Genomic DNA, 15,039 nt, shown 5'->3' with positions numbered 1-15,039 from the left:
GGGCCTACGCAGCCAGTGAGGTCTACTTGAAAGCGGGGATCTGGCAAGGCCTAGTCCAGTGGAGGAGAGCATGGCTGGAAGAGTCACTCAACAGCGGGGATGCGGCAAGGCCAAGCCCCGTGGAGGAACTGCGTACTCTCAAGAAAGAAAGAGACAACCACTCACGGGTTACTGCACAGGCAGTCGCTCACATACGGCAGACAGATAACAAAGAGCGGCCCAACACGCAAGCGAGGAAGCTGCTGAAAGACAGAAAGGCGAAAGGCTCTGTCTTTTTTCTGAGTCGTTGATTCCTGGAAAGCGTCAAGTCAGCTTTCAGTACGAATGCAAGGGAAATACAATCGACATGAGAAATTATTTTCTATCAACACGCTCAGCTCAACACAGAGGTCTTACCGTACCGTCTTGAGAAGGAAAAAGAGAAATTGCTTCCTCAGGGTGACGGTTTTAATCCCTCGGTGGGAGGGACCAAGTGCATCATCCCAGGAAGGGGGCTACCGGCAACTCTGGTATAGAGAACTCAGCAATTACCTACCCAATGGGCAGGCATATTCCATAGATAATGTCGTTGGTGGTCATCTTCGAATTGAAAGGGAACCACAGCTGTAGTGTATGCACCACTCTTTTCTAGCCACCAGATGTCAGGGTACTAATTTTAAGGTAAGCAACAGCAATCTTCTTCTGAGTCATGTCAAATAACAATGATCTTTCCTAAACAACAGGATTTCCGTATTTCTGTTTGTTGGTAAGGTAATTTAATGGCTTTTGTAGTGGTCCCTTAATCCTTACAATTTACACCCTTGGTTAAACGTTTCTCGATATCAATAAACATGTAACTAGTTTACATGCAGCAGTGGGGACTGTACATCACATTTTAAGGTATGTAGCTATGATGAAAAAGCCAAAACAAAATTAGCTGGACGCAGCTAATATTATCAAGGGCCTTTCAAAAGGTTTCACATGTTTAGACAAAGAGAATGAGAAGTGATACCTTTTATTGGACTAACTAAATAAACAAAAATGTATCACAATCTTGTGATTATTTTTTGTTTAGTTAGTCGAATAAAAGGTATCACATCTCCTTCTCTTTGTCTGTAATATCTGGATTAACACGGCTACCCTTTCATCTATCAATGAGTATGTTTAAACCTGTAGTTTAAAATAATAAGACGATCAGCACTTGTGTTCATTTAAGTACCGCCTGTGCTTCTGGATATGTTAGTGATTTAAACACACACACACACACCTGTTTGGACACAATGCACCCTTTTATCGCTTTCTTTTTATCTACTGGTACAAGCCAAGTCTGTGATAGCCGGGCTCACTCCGGTTTTTTTTTTTTTTTTTTTTTTTCTCACCATCCAGACAGGTTTTTGTTGTCTTCCGGGTATCTGTTTTATCTCGCGATAGTGCCCCTCTTCCCGGTCGCCATATTGTAATCTGGTTGATGTTGGTTCGAGGCCTAAGGGATTCAAGAACCGGTATAAAGTCCCGAGCCGAACCGGAAAGATTTAACAACAGAGCAGAGCCGCCGCGGCACCGGGGGGGAAACCCACCCTTGTGCACTGCCTGCGGTCGACCTCGAACCATGCCAGGCGGGAGAGAGTGAGCAGACGGTAAGAAGGGTACTTTTGTAGTAATTGCTTTGTACTAGGGAGGGGAGGGGGGGGGGACCGTGATTATCTCCGCCTTTTCAGACATCAGCATTACATTGCTCAGTACTGTCTCACTGCTGGGTTAATGGTGGGTGTACGAGTCGCTGCTTTTTAGTAGTATTATTATTGTTGCTGTTGTCTAGGAGGCTGTGGTTATCCAGAGCTGCGTAATGTTTACTATCATCCACATTACAAGTGACAGCACTTTTTTCTTGAGGAAATCGACTTGTATTAAATGATTTGTCTACCTGGATATAAATCCGACATCTATCTGGCTTCTGAAAGACCCACCTTTGTCTAAAGAAGTATGCCACGGGCGGTGACAGTAGCCGTTAATGTGTCAACAATGAAGTGGTTGTAGCTAGCTTGACATTGCACAACCGAGTACAAACTGTGAAAGCTAGTATACTAGTCGTTGACAGAAAGCATGCTACAAATTTATCTTCTCTATTACGTGGCAGCTTGTCTTATTTTCATGGCAGATACACTAGCAAACTACAGTAGAATTACCCATGCCACATTGTGTCTGTAGCTGACATGTAAAACTAGCCTGCTTTTCCATGAACGATTGACAATGGCTTAAAGTTACTAATGATGGGACACCTAATGCGTTTAAGTACAGTGTGTAGGAATAATACTTGCGTGATGCATTAAAGGCGTTTCAGATTCAGAGTCTTGGATGTTGGGTCTGTCTTTAGAACATGCCACTGATGCACCAAGATAGCCTGCATACAGTATCGATAACTTGTATTGTGGTATGTCAAAGTGTCATCTTTAAGTGCATTGCGTTAGTAAGACTGACTTTAATTTGATTAGCTACACAGTTCTTTACCTGTGCAGCCAGTTTTAGTTGGTGTTGCAGAGTACTGCTGGAACAGATTTTTTTCATTATTGTAGGGGTATTTTATTGAATGTGGGAACTTGCAGAATGGTCTGCGAAGATTACAATGCAGAGTGTGATGCATTATAATTTGTATTGGTAAACCTTTCTGATAGTATTATTTAGATTGTGTTGGATGGTAGAGTAAAACTGAGTAAAGTGATCATTTGGTTGTCATTTTCAGGGAGCAAATGTTGCCGTTGTTAACAAGTATCAGTTTTTCTTTTGCCTAATTTAAAATAGTTTCAGTAGCCTTACTTGCATGAAATATCTTTTAGCTTCGTACAGGGCTGTACATTTATCGTACCAGAGGTACCCATTAATTATTTTACTAATTGTATTTCCTGTTGAATTATTTCATAAGTGATACACTCATTAAAGTTTTGAGATTGTGGTACAATGAGTTCTGTAGCAATTCCTTTGTTTCCATGGTGCTCAATGGTGCAGTACTAAGATTTCATTGGCTGTTGTGGCTAGTCTCCAGCAGGAGCTAGCTAGTTGGCGTACAGCTGACTGTGATCCCTTGGGTAATGATTTATTTATTATTGAACCAGGACACTGACAGGCTGCATACTAGGTTAAAGCAGGGTTTTTTTTTTTTTTTTTTTACATGAAAATCAAGTGCAATGTCTTTGTCTCCCCACAACCAATGCCCTCCCACCCTACTTTAGGTTTGTCATTGGATAAATGACAGTAGTGTGTTCTTGCATACCTGTGTTGCTAAATAGAATTAAACTGAGGTGTCATCATGAGCTCCAGTAGTCTTAGTATTAGCCATTTTTATCAAAACCTATAACCTTTTGATCTGTGCTAATCATGCCTACTTTGCAATATTGTTATATGTTAAAATCTGTTTCAACATTAATGGAGGGGGGACAAAAATCTATTGGCTGATTGATCATATACTCCAGTTGTTTCTGCATTAACCCAAGTCTGTGTTACTCTAAGTATAAAGCTGTTGATAAGTTCACTGTGTGACCTGTAATCGGCTCGTGTATCTTACCATCTTGTCTTGCATCATCCCAAACATGTAGCCTATGTCTTGCGCTTGTATTGTAACATTTTTTGCTAGACAAATAGCATCACACACTTTTTTAAAGGTTCAGTACTGTAGATTTTTTGATGAACTATTTGTACATGCATAATAGAAGTTATACATAAGTATATCTACACCACAAAAAACTTTGTCTTTTTCAATTACCATTTTTAAAGTAAAACTAAATAAAACCAGTTCTCTATTTGTCTTTAGAACATAAGAACATAAGAAAGTTTACAAATGAGAGGAGGCCATTCGGCCCATCTTGCTCGTTTGGTTGTTAGTAGCTTATTGATCCCAAAATCTCATCAAGCAGCTTCTTGAAGGATCCCAGGGTGTCAGCTTCAACAACATTACTGGGGAGTTGATTCCAGACCCTCACAATTCTCTGTGTAAAAAAGTGCCTCCTATTTTCTGTTCTGAATGCCCCTTTGTCTAATCTCAATTTGTGACCCCTTTTAAGCCTGGAATAATTCTGATCGCTCTTCTTTGCACTCTTTCTAGAGCAGCAATATCTTTTTTATAGCGAGGTGACCAGAACTGCACACAATATTCAAGATGAGGTCTTACTAGTGCATTGTACAGTTTTGACATTACTTCCCTTGATTTAAATTCAACACTTTTCACAATGTATCCGAGCATCTTGTTAGCCTTTTTTATAGCTTCCCCACATTGTCTAGATGAAGACATTTCTGAGTCAACATAGCAGCTCTTGAGCCTCTGTTTTAAAAGTTTTGCACAGCAAAAAGCCAGATTATGAATGCACGTGCTTGCATAGTGAGCTTAATGGAAAGCCACCTGGGTCAAAAATGTGTTGTACTGCATCAGAGCGAGCCAGAATCCCATGGGACACAAAAAAAGGCAAATACATCATTCTGAAATGCCTCGATTAAACAGTACCCAACTTCCTGAAAATGTTGTGTAGTGATTTTTATATGTGTGTGTGTGTGTGTGTGTGTGTGTGTGTGTGTGTGTGTGTATATATATATATATATATATATATATATATATATATATATATATATATATATATATATATATATATATATATATATATATATATATAAATATATATATATATTAGTTGCAACTTTGTTATGTGGAATGTAGTAAACAAGAACCAAAACTTTTTTCCCCTTCACTTTAGACGTTTGTTTTATTTGAAATGTTTAAAGTTAAATTCCATTTTTCGTTTGCTTGTTCAGCTACAAAAAGGCACAAGTAAACCTCATGTTATTACTGTTTATGAAAACGTGCCTGTGGCCACTGTTTACTGTGAAGAAACGGCAATGGCAAGGATTGAAAAACAAAAAAAGAAATAAACCAGTGTCAACTTTATGTACTATTTATTTCTGGAATAAACAAACAACATTTAACATGAACTGCTATTTGGTATTTTGTTTTGTAGTTAATTCACTGGGGTAAAGTAAGTCCTTCACAATGTATTCTTTACTCCTGGATTGTTTTTCTATTTTAACGTGTAACATATTGTAAGGTCTTGCTGTAAAGGCACACACACAGGGGCCACGGCCACACCCCCTGCCGCTATGCTGTCTCTGCCTGTTCAGATCAATATAATGGCTTTTATTCGTTTTTGAAAAATGAACGAATATCCAAATGAATATTTAAATTCTGCGCAAATACCCAAACATTAAAATCCTGTGTTTGTCCCAGCACTAATTGTAATTATCATAAATTACTATTAGTCTAGTTTCCAACAACAGTATTTCTTTCAAATAATCAGTTTTATTTAAAGAACACTAGGAAAAGTTTGTTTTGTAGCAATTAATTTTACAAGGCAGACAATAACACTTTTTGGAGCAAAGTATTTAATAGTGATTACGACTTAAGAAAGATAAAATCTTGATTGCCAACTAGTTTTCATACACTGCCAAACCACTTTGTTAGGATCTCCCTCCCTGTTTTATATACTTGTCAAAATAAAGCTAACCTATTTGTACACATCAGGTACCATCTCTAAATGTTCTTGGGTTGGGCACGTGTTCCATTTCACTTTCAGGTGATTCGAGGTGTAACCTGTGTGTAAGTTTGTAGGTAGGTAGGTAGGTGTGGGTAGGTAGCATAGATCCCATTTTAGTGTGCACTTTGATTGGCCACACAGTTTCTCTGGAAAGCATTGTTGCTAAATCTCTGAACCAACTGTGTAGCACTGTTTGAGGAATAAATATCTAATACATTGGCCCTGGAAACTTTGTATCACAGAGTTCACTATGAGTGTAGTTTGTTCACAAAAATAATAATTGTCTTGGTTATTCACCAATGTGTACAATTTTATTTCGCTCATTTGAGATGCAGAGTTTTCAAAAATAAACTTCTTTTGAAGCTTTCATCCTAATGTTGTTCGTGGCCCTTGTGCTTTATCACTCAAGTTTATCTGCAGTAGCTCTTCAAGTACCGTACTGCATTTCTCTAATTATCGCTGCCTTTGCAGTTTATTCCTCTGGGGTTTGTACACAGTACATGCAGTGTGGGCAATATAAAAGGCTGTCCGATGTTTGTTTGTTTTGCTGTGTGTTTTTTTTTTTTTTTTTTGTGGAGCTTGAAAAATCTCATGGGCACATTATAGAGGAGCTCCTGCCTATATAGAAGTGTATGCAAATTCCCCTCTGCTGTCTGTTGGACAGCATCATCCTTTTTAGAGTAAATATTTATCTCTGTGTCACCTGTCCCATTTGAGATGTTTTCATTCCTATAAAAACTTATTTTACAAAATGTAACGTTATCCTTCACTTTGACAAAAGATGAAAACAAAAATCACGAACACCAAAACACACAAGTGGGTAGATTGCTTTCACGGATCCTATGTTTTTACTTTTTAAACTCGCTCTCATTCTCTCCTTCAAACAACCCACCCTGAGCATAGAGAGCTGCAGGCTTTTATCCAGGTGACCACCTTCTACACAAGGTTTTTAACCCTTTGCGGTCCTATGTTGGACCCTGTCCGACATCATCAAAAAGACGTTAAGCACAGGTCTCGTCATTTTTTTCTTACGAAAAAGCCAAGAAAACCTTTCAATGGCCGAGTGAGACCGATAGGAGCCAAATGAAACTGAAAAAAAAAAGTAGCGCGCATCTCTAGCCCAATGCACTACAGAGATAACACGGACATAACAAAGGAGATAGCTGCTTCTGCGTCCAGCACTCAGAGAATATCACAGACATTTGCAGAGCTTATTGAGATGTTATAGTAATAAAATAATGACTTGGATCACATTATCGGAGTTTGGTGATAAAACGAGTGATCAGTAGATAATTTATTAGTATGCATGTCTATAAAGAGGTATGTAAAAACAAGGTGTGGGGCTTGGCTGGAGACACAGTATGGAGTGTCCTTTTGCGATTCAGTGCCTTTTAAACTTTTACTCTGTAAAAAATATTTTAAATAGCGTGTGTAAAATAAACAGCGTGTATGAAAATAAATTGGACTTGATGCCTGACAAGCGCTGAATAAATGGACTGCAAAGGGATAATGTGCATCATAGTACAAACACCAAATAATAAGCTACACAGGGGCAAAGGGGACCCCATTCTAAAACAAATACATTTTAATTCAACAGGGCTTTGCCCCGCCCCTGTTTCATGTGCAGAACTTTCTGCAGCCCTGCTACACTGCCATATTGGGGTCATGGCACTCTGGTTTCTGAATGATAAAGAACCAAAGCTATGGCTGCACATTTTGTAGAGTAATGTTTTATTATTGATTGTGGATGCAAGAAAAAGCAGCCCATTCTTGAAAGTAATTCTGTAAAACTGCCGCCGTTCCACTGAAGGATCTCATATGTCGGCGCCCATTTGAGGTATTGCCTTCCTGTTTGCTGGCTACGTTGATTGTTGCCCTTGGGTCCTCCATATGGCACATTGAGGTCATGTGATTTTTTTTTTTTTAGTTTCTGCATGATTCACTTCTTGATAAAGCTGGATCATTCCAACTCATGTGGCTCAACCGTGGTTGACCTCTTGCGTCAATGTTTATGTTGGACGCTCTTGAAACATACTTTTAAATCGATAAAAACCTACTCTGACTAGGTCGTCCCTCACATAGTGAAAATGAGGTCAAAGGTCATCAAAATTGGCATTTTTTACGACCTTTCAAACACTGTGTTACACAGCTGTTTTGCATGCAGGCAGCACCTGTCCTGTCACGATTTTTGGGTCATCAATCACAAATGGAGGAAACAGCTCCCAGAAATTGTATCGACTTGAGCTGTAATGAGGAAAGTTCCAGTCGCTGCAATGTTTTTATCCTCAGGCTGATTCCACCAGGTGCCGACACTCCTTGGTAGTTTTTTTTCCCCTCTTTATATCAAAATGTAGTGATTCTTTAAAGTAACCAAACCCATCAAAGTAATTGGGGGGGGGCAAGGGGGTGTAACAAAAATGTTGCTCTGCTTTAAGGTGAACTGTGGTTTTGGGTTAACAGCAGCCAGGCTTTTGCATTGTTTGCATGGGCTACAGAAAGAGTTACCACTGTTGTGAAGTGGACAATGGCACAATATGTTTATTGTGTGCTATCTTTATTTTTTCAATAGTGCTAAATTTAGAAATACTAAAAAACTTAATGAATTCAATGCCAGATGTTTTGACTACTGTAGAAGTCTTTCTCCCTTTATCTGTGTTTTGAAGAAAGATGGCAATATCAGACAAGCTTTTTTAGAGAAAAATTGGTAAACATTGCACAATACCTAGACAACTTCAGCTTGACAGTTGGAGTTGACATTAAACATTTCTATTTCCGTGGTTTTCTCACTGGTTCCTTGCTAGTTCTCACTTGCTGGTGGTAGATCAGCAACCAGCCTTTCGGTGTTGGGAGATTTGCACAGAGTCCCACATATCTCTATAACTGGAACCCTGGAGGCCTTGTGATTTCTTTAGAAGTAGCCTACTGAAAAAAGTCTTCTTTTGACATGGAGCATTTGAGCATAATTAAAGTAACGCTTACATTGCTCCTTCAGTAGACTCATTTTTTAAAGTTCAAAACCTATCTTAAGGGTCCCAGAGTGGCTCGCCTGTTAAAAGCAGGGCGAGTCATACAGTGCAGGTTCTCGTCTTGTCTCTGCGGAGTCGCCGGTCTTCACTTGGGATTCCAAGCATTGGCGCCTGTGGGTTTGAGAGGCAAAACCTGCAGGGACTGCTTTTCATCATCGCATACAGCGAACCCTGCTGAACACTGGTAACTTTAGGAGCCTGAACTTTACAGTGTAAGGTTAGGTTTCACTGGCATGTTTAAAAATGAAAATCACTCTAATTCTCAGTTCAGGCTGCCTCGTGCTTGAGTTCACTGTTCTTAATAGAATCCCCATGGACACAAATGGACTAGATAAGGGGTTTTTGAAACGGTACCCCTTCTCTCTGGAGTTTTTAGTTTGGGTACACAGAATTAAATGTTTAAATGTTATACTTTATTACCTGGTAAAAGCAGGGTGAGTCATACAGCGCAGTTTCCATTTCAAACACTGAAAACATATTCAACCAGCCGCTATCGCTGTTACTAAAATGCAGCCGCGCCTAAAAATAAAACAGAAGCCGTAAAAGTAAACCGTAAAAACGTATTGTGATTTATTATGTATGTTTACTGGAGCATTTACACATTACTAAACATTTTAGAAACAGTGAGTGTCACTGATTTAGTATTTAATTGTATGACCAGTTGAAAACAACAAAGTTAATGAGCAGCACAACAAGCTCTCCATAGGCAGAATATCCAGACCCCTGCTTCACCCACCCATGTCGGAGTGGAAATCCACTCAATCGAAATCACATATCAGTATAGGTGGATATTTTGTTTGTTATTTCTCTCTCCCTTCTGTGGTTCACTTTAAGCTGCTGAACAATAGTGAAATATTTATGCACAGTTGTTTAGAGGATAATATATACCACTGTAAAAAAAAAAAAAAAAAAAAAAATCAATTCAAGATCTGCATTTTTTTTGTACTTGCATATCTGAGTCGTCCTGTGTACCCCCGGTTGAAAACCCCTGGACTAGATTAACAAAAGGGTCTATGGATTGTCAAGAGCCATTGCCACACCACTGCCATCTACTGGAGTGCATTACTACTATAACTTAAGTTTCTTTCAAAGATTATATTGTTGCAAGTTCAAAGCATCATGCTGTACAAAGGCTGTAATATACAGTATATTTCTGTGTCTTTGACAGGAAGACCTGATGTAAAACAAATAAGTAGTCAAAACTGGTTTATGTGAATAAAAATATCAAAACAATTGCAATTATGTCAAAAGATATTGCAGGAATATGTGTAGTACAACAAAGCAGAAAGTTAGGGGAAATAATGTGTTGGGTTTTAAATCCCACGGCCTGTTCAGTAACACTTTTAATGGTTACATGTACCAGCTGAGGCCACGGGGGTGACTTTTAAACTTCCGAGTTTTAAAACGTCACCAGGATTTGCTGACTGAAACAGAAAATGATCTACAGAGAAGATGCACACTGGTTCTAAGTGGGTAACAACTAATACACAATGAGTGAGGTGATGAACATAGAGGGCTGATAGTCCCTACAAGTAGTTTGTCTTCATTCACAAATGTTATTTTTGAGATACTCAAAGAGCCATTGGGTTTTCTGTTTATTCCGTGCCTAATAAGCATTTGCTTGTGGGAGTAGATTTCATTAAGCCATTTTATCTTAGATTAATTTCCTGTGCTATGGGGAGCTCTGAATTCAAAGCTTGGTAGAGTTACTGCAAGCAGATGATTGAAATATGAACAATAAATACACTTCTGAACACTCACATGTGTAGTATAAAAAAATGACTCAAAACAAGAATATATTATTTAAGATAACTGATATTTCATCCCATACCAAGCTTCTCTAAGACAAAGGATAACCCTGCTTCGACAATGTTAGATGGTAGGGACCCTCACCCTAGGAATCTAAATGATTGTGATGTTTCTAGAACACCCAACAGATGGACTTGGTGTACATTATCTCTTTTTCTGTTTTGTACCAGCTAATACTGGCACCAGTCCATTCCCTTCAGATGTGCTGAAATAAGAGCTCGACCTCTGTATGTCCCGAGACCTGAAGGATCCCGGTAGATCGGGGCCCCATGTTGGCAAGCATCTTACTGCTGCCTAAACTCTTAAAACACACTGGACATTAAAGTAGTTCTAGTACAAATACTGAAATATTCAAACACACACTGCTTGTAAACATGTTTGCATCCATTCCTATAACAGAGTATCAAAAAGATATAATGCAAAGGAAAGCAATGCTGCATAAATGAGGTCTGAAATAAGTACTATACATCTGCTGTACCAAAGTGTGTTCCTCTCTGCTTTTTAAGAAGTAATTTATTGGGGTAACAGGTTTGTTTTGTGCAATATACCAGCACTACATTTAACATCTTGTTAAAATTTGCATATAAAATATCTCTAATGTAGTATTGGCATATTTTAAGAAGAATAATTACAATTATGGTAATTAATACTGTATACATAAATGGTTCGGGTTAGGTAAAAGGTAATTCACAAACCGTTCAGTAGTTGTCGGCACCACATGACTGGTGTGCTATAGCTAGTGGTGCAACACGACCCATAGAACACAAGCAAACAAGTCTTTGTACCGTTCACTTGGCCAGTGTTTAAACATTTAAACTCTAAACTATTCACATCCCTACTAAGAAATCATCCAATTGTTACTGTATATAAGGCTGGAACCACTTTACTGAAGTGGAGAAATGATTGTCATCCCATAACTGGTAAAACCTATAAAAAGAAAATGTAATAATGCATGTACTGTATTACTGTGCTTCTTTAATAGACCAATAAATCTCATTTCTCTATCCGTTCCATGGGCTGAGCAACGTAATGTGCAATCAGCCATCATGTTATATAGTTTGAGGAAAAGTGGTAGAAGGAAGGTACGTAGGACCCCGGATAATGTGGAGTCTGTATCCTGTAGAAACGAGAGGGAAAAGAATTGTAGTTCTACCATTTAAAAGTCAGTTAAAGAACTACATTTTCCACAATGCCTCAGGCGATAGGTGTGTAACAATTCATTGTGTATCAGTGAATCCTGATACACAATGAATCGTTATTGTATTGCACTACGTATATTTATTGTTTGTATCACAAAAGGCCAAAAACATATCTCCTTGTAGTTGTGGTACTTGTTGCCTTTGCCTGTTGCAGTACTTATTTTGGGAAGAGGTGCTAGTTTGTCTAATAGCTGATGATTGTAGGCGCTAAACAGACTGTGTAAGAGGCAAGGTCAGGACACAAATAATGCAACATGCCACACCCCCTCTACCTAGTGTGGCACATCAATCAACAAGACTGCCACTGGCACAGTTTTTGTTGTCTTGGGTAAAGCGTCTGTGCTGAATTTATTAGGTAGTCTATACCCTTATGTGACTAATTCAGCTTATAGCTTGTAGTGGCCTGTCCTGCTGCAGCTGCACAATAAGTGTGTTCTGTGTGTCCCTGATTACATTTGTATGTCCATGCGGCTTAGGTTAGCAAGGCTCTTGGGAACATGGCTACCCGCGTCTTTTACTCATAAATGGTTTTGCAGTTGTCTGCATCCCCAGGACACACATCTGTCCATTTTTTTTTTTTTTTTTTTTTTTTTTTTTTTTTTTTTTTATTATTGTTATTTGTTCATTATAATAATAATTACTGGTAATAGAGCTGTGTTGTGTGTTCAAGCTTCAGAATGCTGGCGGGCTCATAAGTTGCAGGTCCTGCTGTGGAGATCTGGAAAACATGGACCCGGTAACATTTTTGGTCGAAGCAGACTAAACATATTAAATTGCGCCCCATTTGCCTGACCTCCTATGTATGGTTGTGTGTTTTGCTAAAATCCATTTTTAGGCTTTTTTGCCCCACGCATAGGCGACTATTAAACCTGATAGGCAGGGCTGTATTTTGCGGTCGAAAAATAGGTATTTCTGTAGTATCCAGGCCATATGGCCTATGTACACACGTTCACTAATCAAGTTAAATACGTTGGAGTTTACTTATCTGTCATCTTTCAGAAGGTCTGAAGAGACACTGTAGCTGGTAATAATGCATATAAAAAGACAAATGTTGAAGGAAAACCACAACAGTTTCAAGATATTTCACAACTAAATATAATATGTATTAAAGCAGAAAGAAATTGCCTTGTCACGTACAATTGTATGATCAGTTTTGAATAAAAAATGTTCCTAAATATTTAAATGCTTTATGGTTCTGGAGCATTTGGTCTTCATGGAATTTTGCTTTTGGGAATTGTAGTGCTATGTCTTTTTTGTTCTTTTATTCAGAAAGAAGTGTTTGCTTATTGTTTTAAAAAAAAAAAAAAAAAAAAAAAAATGTAAAAAAAGTTATGGACCCTCCATGGGAACACGCCCTGGGTTGAATGTAAAGAGCAGCAAGCACCCATCTTCAAAGTGTGTGTATTTATATGCAGGGATTCATTTGTTTTCAAGGGTCCATAATATTGCAACAGGTTGTGGGGATTTTTCATTGGGAGTTGAGCCAAAATGTTTTATTTATTGAAATCCCTGTCCTGAACTTGACATTTTCCAAAAATGACTTTTTCACACAGAAATTTAATATTAGCCTAGCTCATCGTTGTATCTACAAATGAACATAAAATAAACAAAGGTTCCATCTGAAACTAAAGCTGCAACACATGGCACAAAAATACCTTGAAACCGTAGTAGATAATAATAGCATCCACTAGTAAAATGTTTTCCAGGATCTCATATGGCTCTTAACCCACACATACTTTCCCACATGTGAGAGTGCTTAGCTGGTTATTTAATGACAAGTGCGAGCAAGCCAAATAAAAAGGCCTTAGATAATGTTACACACCAGGGTAAATAAATGAAATCCACAGTTAAGTGTGTATGCTGTGTAAAGAGTGTAACACACTGCTATGTTAATTAAGCAGAATTGCTGCCTTGTTTCAAATATACTGTTTTGTTTAGGTGGAACAGTCAGAGTCTAAACTATATACAATATACTGGAGCAGTCTTTATAGATTACAAACATGTAAAACTCCACAACACAATCCCTCCCACTTCCTTCAGGCTAATTGCTTGGTGGGATTTCAGTCAGAAGCACCATTTCCTACAGCAGTGTTCTAAGTACTTTAAATAGTGATGGCTAAAGCAGATAAAACTGTGTCTCTGAGCCGTTGTAGATCAGCTACAGATTTTCAAACAAGGATTAAGGTTTCTGTCTTGTCACAGGAAAGTGCCAGCTGTTCTAGATCACACAAAGCTGTTAACTATGATTTAGATGTGTTTTATTTCGGGTGCAGCGAGTGAATTCTTTTGCATGTTGGTCTCCCCACAGTAAAATTGTGTCGCAGCACAGGCGTGGTGATTCATCCATCACAGACACAGCTTGTCAGCTGGTAGTCTGGAGTCAGGACACCTAGTAGAGGCTGCTTTTAAAGAAACTGTTTCAAAATCGCTGCGTACTGTTCCTCTTTAAAGAATATTGGGGAACTACTGTACTTAGAAATAAAACCGAATGTGTTTTTATTACTGTACCCTAGAACAGAGATAGGTGCCCAAAGTTACATTTTTTTTAAATTTTATATATATAATATATAGAATTACACACATCACCAAGTGCCAATGATTAAATTGGGCAGCTTAATGGTAACTTTTTGTCTGAGCTGTACAATTTTATCCTTGTTAGGGAAGTCGTGAAATAAAGAACCAGCACTAGTCAGCATGGCACTCATGATATATTCATCATCTGACAAGGGCTTGCCATGCTTTGCAATGCAATGAGATCATTTGAAACATGCAGCAACCAAATGTCGCTGTTTTTAGAGATAATTATTAAAAACAAGAGTCTGGTTTTGATACTTCCTCACTGCCCTTTTCAAGGAATTCTTTCCTTTCACTCTCGTTAAGATCTGCGGTGTTTTTGTGGTTGATGTCGAAATGCCATTTTACATTTTGAGGTTCGGTAAACAAAACTTTCATTACAAATAACCTACAACGCTTTCCTTGTATGGTCAATCATTCTAAATGTCTCTGCCCAATCCTTTTTAAAGATTGATGTGGTGTCAAACTACCTTTTTTTAAAAAAAATAATAATTGGGAAAGAACATCACAATAAAAAAAATGCACTTGCTTGTTTTTTCCTTCCTGTAACACCCAGAGTTAAGGGTCAATTCCTGTTTTTAAATTTCCAATTCCTTTTGAAAGGATTGATATTTTAGAGACATAACAATTGTGATTGTTCAATTGCTTTAATTTGAAGCCAATTTAATTGACCAACAGTGGCTTGAATTTAAGTAATTTGTGAGAAGCTCATTGTAGCAGAATACTGCTACTTGCAACTGTTGATCAATAGTGTGTTGGAATTGGTTAAAAGAGATTGGAAATGGTTATTAAATCATCTGAATGCACCATCAACGACAGCAGTTACTGTGTAGACAAATGTCTATCTAGGCTTTTTTTTACTGTATGGTGAGTTTTAAT

At 38.2% G+C, this 15,039-nt stretch overlaps 1 protein-coding gene across 2 annotated transcripts in view; it reads left to right on the top strand.

Annotated features, from left to right (window-relative positions):
- The first annotated feature begins 753 nt into the window (after positions 1-753).
- The window catches only part of LOC121320568 (TGF-beta-activated kinase 1 and MAP3K7-binding protein 3-like), a 45,574-nt gene continuing 31,288 nt past the window's right edge, over positions 754-15,039 (top strand). The window contains exons 1-2 of one of the 2 annotated variants that reach the window (XM_041259000.1): positions 754-879; positions 1,366-1,616. The gene's annotated coding sequence lies outside the window, so the exon portion shown is untranslated. The remainder of the gene's footprint in view (positions 880-1,365; positions 1,617-15,039) is intronic. The other variant, XM_041259001.1, reaches the window with a different exon arrangement.

Source organism: Polyodon spathula, chromosome 9 (assembly GCF_017654505.1).
Source record: "Polyodon spathula isolate WHYD16114869_AA chromosome 9, ASM1765450v1, whole genome shotgun sequence".
Classification (NCBI taxonomy): Eukaryota; Metazoa; Chordata; class Actinopteri; order Acipenseriformes; family Polyodontidae; genus Polyodon; species Polyodon spathula.
This window is presented reverse-complemented; position numbering and strand designations above follow the sequence as displayed.